The sequence below is a fragment of the Lycium ferocissimum genome, chromosome 2, assembly GCF_029784015.1.
Source record: "Lycium ferocissimum isolate CSIRO_LF1 chromosome 2, AGI_CSIRO_Lferr_CH_V1, whole genome shotgun sequence".
NCBI lineage: Eukaryota > Viridiplantae > Streptophyta > Magnoliopsida > Solanales > Solanaceae > Lycium > Lycium ferocissimum.
This window is the reverse complement of record NC_081343.1, coordinates 3632985-3641562: the sequence shown is the minus strand read 5'-3', so window position 1 is coordinate 3641562 and position 8578 is coordinate 3632985.

Genomic DNA, 8578 nt, shown 5'->3' with positions numbered 1-8578 from the left:
GCCGAGAGCCTCTCTTTCTATCTCCAAGGTTTTCTAAGGTTGTGAAGATGATGAAATGGCTTCCTTGTCATCAATTAACCTTATATATGATTCCTATAAGGTGGAAACATGTCCCACTCATGGCTTGAGCCAATCAAATTTGGCCAAGCCACGAGTGGGGCCCACACGGCCACTAATGGCCAATTAATGAAGTAATTAAACTTTTAATCCCACTTAATAATCTAATTATGGTTAATTAATCCCTAATCTTCATTAACATTTCTATACCAAATAAAATTTATAAGCAACTTGTGCATTAAAACAAAATCGGAGGTTAAAAGTCTCTACCTCGTATCCCAAAATAGTCTTGTCCTTAATTTAACGCGATTAGCTTAAGATATCCCAATGTATAAAAATACGAGATATAACAAATGCAATGAAACGGTGCACGAATACATAACCGGCCCGGGACTCGGTGAAATGATGTAATAACGTTATGCGCGAATAGAATATCAGGTGCAACCATATACAAATTAAATCATCATCTGAGACTCAACAGAATAATTAGAATGAACCAACACTTGAGAATCAAAGACAACTATCATGCCAAGTACCACCGAGAACTAGAATTCATGGGAATTGTGTACGTTCATCGTCAGCTCATTTTGCGTAATTCATGCCAAAAGAAAGAAGGGATAGCTTTACATACCTGACAATCTACCTAATCACCCAACGCCTACTCCTCGAGTCCGTATGTCTGCAATCACGACGACAATATCACGATTAGACCATTTACACCACTTACTATCTAATTTGCATACGAACGGAACTTAATGAAATTCGGGCAGCATTTCTTTTATAAACTGGGCAATCTCGAAAATCCAATTCAATTGAATCATCAACAACATCAACAACAATACCAACCATTAATATACATCATAACTTAGCTAATCCCATCCATTTAATCCAACTAAAATAGCCCCCGATCCATAAATCTCAACAAAACAACAAACGAGTTTATAACGCTATTTTCTCCGTTCTAATCCGTTAAAACTTTAAATAAACTTATTAAAAATGAAAAAGGGACCTTAATCTTACCTTAAGTATGCGAAACCACATCAACACTCTTCTTTTTGGCTGATTTTTTGCTCAAACTGAAGGCAACGCGACGTACAATGCTTTTCTCTTCATGAGCTTCGGGATTCGAGGCTCGGATTTTGACCAAAATGGCTTTCTTAGTCTAGAGGTTCTCTCCCTTTCTCTCTAATATTCTTGGAAGCTCCTAGATGAAAATTACTAGCACTCAAACGAAATTTCCATATATATTAAGGTTAATGGGCCGGAATATAAATGCTTGTGTCGGGTCTCAACTTGCTGCCCCGCCAGCCCAACTTGCACCGTCCATAACTCCTTATCCCAATATCATTTTGACGAGAGGTTTATTGCGTTGGAAACTAGACTCGACGAAAACTCCTCATATACTAGGAGATATGCCTCCAACAATAAGGGCCTAAAAAAATCGGTCCGAGATTTTTACCGAAGTTGTTCCGATTCATTTTGTTTAGATTCGTTTAACTTCTAATCCTCTTCCAACCCTCATGTAACCTCTTATACATACTCATATACATCCATAACAATCCATACACATGTCTCAAAGGATCTGAAGAATCACAATAACCTCAAACATAACTAGAGAACTCATAAAGCTTCGATGAAACTCCAATCGCAAAACTACATTTATATCTTTTGTCCATCTTCTATATCATTACTAAAAATCTAAAATACTTTAAAAGGGCACTCACATTACCTCGTATACATACTCATAACATGATTTTAAATCCTTTAGGTTGCCATGTCATCTCGGGATACTTAAGGCAACCATATATATATATATATATATATATAACGTTATTCTTACTAACTCGATTAACTTTCCTTGAACTTTCTTAACTCATTCATTCTTGTCTTAACTCAAGTAGCACGGACTCTTACGGGGTGTAACAAAACTTTTATTGGAACCATCTTGAGATGTCCCGTCTCCACTTATAACCAGCAAAGTCTCCTTCTCACCCTTCTCCTTTTCTTCCCTTTGATACTTCTCCCGAAGCTCCCTTATCACTCTGTAATCCTCACTCATTTGGTAAGGGGTTAGTGGGTTAAGAATGTACTTCTTCCCCTTGACCACAAATGAGTACTTGTTAGTTCTCCCACTATGTTGGGCATCAACATCAAATTGCCAAGGTCTTCCAAGCAATAGATAGCAAGCTTGCATGGGTATCACATCACACAAAATCTCATCTTGGTACTTGCCAATGCTAAATTTGATAATGGCATGCTTGTTGACCCTCATTTCACCACATTCGTTAAACTATTGGAGTTTATAGGGATTAGTGTGCTTGCGGGTGGGGAATTTCATAGTTTAAACTAAAAATTGGCTAACGGAATTTGTACAACTTCCACCATCAATGATGAAGGAGCACACCTTATCCACAATTTTGCAACGTGCATGAAACAAATTCTCCCTTTGGTTACTCTCTTCCCTAGCTAGAGCCCCCATGGCTCTTCTAGCCATAATAGTATGATTCAAGGCTTCTTCATACCTTATCTCAACCTCTTCATCGGAATCACCCTCACACTCACTTCTTTCTCCCTCTTCTTCATGACTATCCCCGCCCTCATGTTCATCATCGGTTCGATACCCATCCTTCACTATTGTGATAGTCCTCCGGTTGGGACACTGACTCGCAATGTGCCCTGTCCCTTGGCACTTAAAGCATTGGATGGTAGAAGGTCGGTTATAGTTGGTGTTAGAATTGTTACCTCCTTTAGCCTTGTCATCACCTTTGGCTTTGTAGTCGAATTTGGCTTGAGGTGTTTGAGTGTTGCTCTTGGCTTATCCTAAGTAAAAGTTTTCCACTTTTCTTTGCCTTTGTTCCAAGTTGAAGACGATTTGCTTTTGACTTTGTAAGACCTATCTTATTTTAGATCCGCCTCAACCTTGGATGTGTCATGGAATGCCTCTTCAAGACTATTATAGGTTTTGTTACACCCCGTAATTTCTGTACATTGAGACTCGTTAGGCATTAGCTATTCAATTGCAGACATCGGAGCTATTGTCAAGAATATGTAAGATCATAGGTGCTCGTTTTATGTTTATAAGAGTCCGAGTTCGCGTAACAGGTTATAGGAGGATTGAAAAATCAGTGAACTAGGGAGATTAAGCTTCCGAGGCTTTGAAGGAAAGTTGGGCAAGGTTTGGCACGAAAATTTTGGTCTAACAGGAAGAAAGAATATGTTTTTAGTATATTAAGAGTTTTGAAGTGAAACAAAAGTCTAAAGTGAAGTTCGGGAAATCTAGTTTCCAACACAACAAACAGCTCCTCAATAGGACATCGGGGTAAGGAGATATGAACGTTACAAGTTGGGCTGGCTGACCAGGAAAATGGTCTACGCGAACGCGCCAGGGAGTGGCGCGAACGCGCAGAAGGCCAAGGGCCAACACAGCGCGAACGCGCCACTACGAGGCGCGAACGCGCTGAACTATTTTGAGGCCCGGGTTAGGGATGAAGGTTATATTATAAGAGTGCAAGAATAATATGCATATGACATTTGGAGACCATATGGTGTAAATCAGGCAGTGCGTTGCTTGACGAAAAGCCCTCGTTGCTGTACGCTAAGTGGAGCCCACATGTTAGAGTTTTATAAAGGACATATGAAGAGACATATGAGCAGTACATAGAAAGTTGAGCAAGCCCTAAGAAGGACCCATAAGCCAAATATGGGCATAAGCCCATCCAAAAGGACGATTTAAGGAAATATTTTCGGATGATCTGATTTGGAGGGGACAAACAGATATTATAAGTTTTGAATTTGGAAAAACACCAAGAAGAAAAGTTGTAGATAATTGAATTATACTTCCAACCATAGGTCGTGGGCCCTGACACAATATCGGGATTAAGAGTTATAGTCTTTTTACTGAACGAAGGTGCAGTCAGAAAAACTAAGGGGGCGCGAACGCGCTGAAGGAAATTTAAGTCGGTCCGAAAAGTAACGGACCGCTATTTAAAGGGGGGACCCCCTCATTTTCGTCCCAAACCACCCCAAAATCTCTCTTATCTTCCAGAATATTCCCCAACCTTCTAACCATAAACTTTTTAGCCCAAAACCAGGTATAATTCCCAAATTCCAGTCCAGACAGCGTATAGTTGCGACCGCAAAATTGTGTATTGAGGCGTTGTGGCTCAAGTTAAAGGTGGAGGAGTGAAGATATAGCATTATTATCGAGGGAAATGTATGAATCTCTTTCTATTTGTGTTAATATCGATTTATTTGCGAAGAAAGCGTGGTTAAATAATTGTATACTGAGTTGATTAGTTATGAAAGTTAGAAAACAGCATGTGGGCTGTTCTATGGAACACTTTGGGGTTGGACATATTATGGTTAATGTTGATATTGTTGTGATTATTGTTGGATGTTGAATTGAGAATTCGGGCTAGGCATTTAAACAGGGGAAATGCTGCCCGATTTTCGACAGAATATAGAATAGTATGATTTGAAACTTGGAACAAGTGTGCGATAAAAAGGCTAACGTTAGTGTAAATCCTCTTAAATGTAGACTTGCGAGCTCGGACGAATAAGCGTAGCTAATAGGAGGTTGAATAGGTATGTTAAGGCTCGTCCCTTTCTTTCAAAGGCATAATTCCTATGCTTGATTCCATAAATGTTTCCATAACCTCCTTGTTTCTAAATGTTAGAAGTTCGTGATTCAAGGCATGACTCCTTTCCTTATAATCCATAAATGATTTCCAAAATGTCTGTATTTTCCAAACCAGAGAATTATGATTCTGGAAGCTCTTATGACAACAACGATGGACATGTGTTTTTACAATGATAACGGTGATGTCAAAGATGAGCACATCTCTATAACGATTATGATAATGATGATTTTATGTTTAAAAGCCTCAAGTTATGAGATCAATGATAATATCAGAATGTTGAGCTATTTCTTAATTTTCTTAATTTTATTCATTGATGATGACTCTATTTCTAAAAGCTCCAAAGTGTATGAATTGATGTTTTATGATACTTATGATCTTGCTCTATGTTTTCCCTTGATGTTATTCTTCATTGATAGTCTAGCCTTAGAATGCTTGTCTCTTCAAGGTGAGACACGGCGATCATGATTATTCCATAATACAATCGGAGATTACCGACCTTACGTCACTCCGATGGAGTTATAGCTTTTGATTGGGCTCTTATGCATGCTTATGTTGTGATGATTACACCGCGCCTATACGGCCGTGCAGCACCACTACGCTGGGCGTAGTGGGCGGCTTATGGATGATTACACCGTGCCTATATGGCCGGGCAGTACTACTACGCTGGGCATAGTGGGCGGCTTAAGGATGATGATAATAACACCGTGTCTATGTGGCACGGGCTGCACCACTAGTGGACAGCGTGAGATGATTACCCCGGATGCGGGAGGCCCGGGCCCGGGCTAATGATGTTATTTGATTCAGACAGTTTATGTATGTATGGGTGATATGTTTTGAAGGTAAAAGTGTGCATGCATGATTCCACCTTAAGAGGCAAGCAGTTATAGTCATACCTTTTTCTTATATTTTCCATAATTCCTTATTATGTTGTTGTTCATGTTCTGTACCTATTATCATGTTATCATTCATGCCTTACATACTCGGTATATTACTCGTACTGACGTCCTTTCTTGTGGACGCTGCGTTCATGCCCGCAAGATCAGGTAGCCAGTCGGACGATCCGCACGCAGGACCTCCCTCCGGCGGCGGTCGACGCTCCATTAATCCGGGCTTCACCCCTTTTGGTATGCTATTCCGATATGTACATATATGGGTATGGCGGGGCCTTGTCCGTCCTTTTCTCGTGTGTACTCCATAGAGGTCTATAGACAGTGATATGTAGTCGTGATGTTATGCAACCTCGTCAGCGTTTATTTTGTTGTACAGTATATATGTGGCGGCCAAACCGGCTCGCGTTGTTACTCTCAGTGTTTATATTTATATGTATGTGTTGGCTGTGAGTTCCCGGTGCAGTGTCTCTTATGTTGATTGTTCGGGAGACAGTACAGCTCGGTTACAGATTATGTACGAGCCCAGGATAGTCAGTGAGCAGTAAATGCAAGCATAGGAGTGCTTGGCCAGTAGTGGTCGGGCAATTGTTACGGGCCATCAATTTGGGTTGTAACAAAAGTGGTATCAGAGCAGTTCGTCCTAGGGATTGTCTATAGACCGTGTCCGGTAGAGTCCTGTTTATGGGTGTGAAGCCGGCCACACTTATAAACGGGAGGCTGCGGGGCATTTAGGAATCATTGACCTTTCTTTCTATCTTGGATCGTGCGATAGAGCCAGAGTCTAGGCAAGATCGCTTCTGATCCTTTTTCCTGCAGGTAAGTACAGACTGACGAGAGATGATGAGATCAGCTTCAGATAGTGGGGGTGCTAAGAATGCCCCTAGAGTATCGCAGACCCTGTGCTCAAGGACCGAGCGAAAGGAGCCTCGCTATTCTATCGAGACCGATCCCTCTGAGGACCCAACAATGATTCCTCCGCAGTTCTTGACCCTGTGAGGAGGACCCCCGTAGGACGCATTGAACAGCATTCGTCCGAGTATTCGTCCGGGGACACCGGAGGAGGAGATTCCCGAGGCCGTACCAGTCGCTCCTATGGTAGAGCACTACGTCGACCAGCCCTCCCCGGTGAGTGTTACTAGATTACTCTAGCCCTCTATCCCCGGCCGTCGATAAACCGAGAGTTCTTGGTTATTTATATCCCTCGTACTCGGTGAGAGAGATGATGAAGGCCAGACGAGCGGATAGTGGGCAGACGATGACGAGGAGTACACTTCACCTTATAGTCCACCAGATTAGACTAGAGACCGATCAGATACAGGTATATGAGTTCTTGTTAGAATTTTCTATGTATGTGCATTTGCTGTAGATTATTATTTAATAGTGGCAAGCTGAAACCCAAAGAGGCCGATAACCGAGTATTTATAAGTAACGGCAACCAAGGTGTGTTCGCTACCATTGGGAATCTGGAAATATAGGACGGAAAGTAGTCATACATACAGATGAAAGGTGAATATTGAGAATTTAAAAAGGCCAAAATAGTAATTGTGTGGTCGGAAGAGTAAGAGACCCCTTCTAATTCGGAGGGAGATGCGTTACGAGAACGTTTTGGAATCTGTCAAGACTTCAACTTGCTTTAGATTATGTGGTGAAGGTCATGCGGTGAGGTGGATACGATTATACCAGCAATAACGCACCGAATTTCATCGAGTTTCGAGGTTAAGCGCGTCGGGGTAAGAGAAATACTAGGATGGGTGACCCTCGGTAAGTGTACAAAAGGTCCTATAAATTTAGATATAAGAGGCAAATGAGAAGCTAGAGCGTACCTAAGGGAGATTGGAGTATGCGGAGTAGTTGGAGACCTTAAGAGGCCGCGTAGGACAAGGCGGGCTAGACCGATGAAGAGAAAGAAGGTGCATCACAGCTTTAGAATTAGGGTGAGTTTGAATAGCGTTTGGAAATATTTTGTAAGCGAGATGGTAGTAATTATATATATACGTATGCATATGATATCCCATACGTAGCTATATCAGTGGGTATGTGTATCCCGGTAACCAACGTTGCGGTATATGGAAGGCATTAATTGAACAGGGTAACGAAGTTCAAGTGACAAAAAAAATAATAAATGGTACAATTGTTACAAGGTAAGCTTATGCTATTTTCACTACAAGTTAGGCTTGGAGAGTTTTAATGTAATGGCATCTTGAAAGGAAAGAAAGTGAGTAGATGTAAGGTAAGGAAATCAAATGTCAAAAAAAGTGAAAAGTAAGAAACATGAGTGAGTGAAGTCTCCAAGAGGGACGACGGGCAAGCACGAAACTATTTGGGTAAAAAATTGAAGGTAGGCATGCGAATTGGATAAAGTGTGGCAGTATGGAACAAAAGAGGAATATGTGTGGTCAGAGAATAGGCTTCGATAAGTGGTGCTAAAATGATAGTGACCATAACGAGGAATGTGAAGTAAGAGAAAGAATGGTTAGTCCTTGCGACGATGTTAAGAGATTTCCAGCCCTTGAAAGGTATGCAGAGGGATAAGTGTGTGGTCAAATCAACACGGTTGCCTCGGACATGGACATGCTTTCCAAAAAGATGACTTAAGAATAGAACGGATTTGAGCGTTAAAGGAATATTTCACGAACTTCAGAGCCGATACTACAAATAACAAGAGAAGGAAGGTGCTCGAGGAGGAAGAAACCCAAGGAAGGTTAAGGATGAAAGTAGGAAAGGTATACTAATGGATTGGTCGAAGGAAGAGGAGAGCATTTAGGAGTAAAGTAACTGAAAATCTTTAACTATGGGAGTAAGAAGGATATTTTAACGAGTTGGCGTTAGGAAACCAATTACTAATCGAGGAAAGAACGAGGATGATGGGTCGACACAATTGATTAGAAAATTAATGACATGGAATAAGAATTCATGTGAAGACTGAGAGATTCGATCATAGAGGAAATGGAATGAAATGTAAGGAACGTGCATGAAAGACCACCCGGCCGT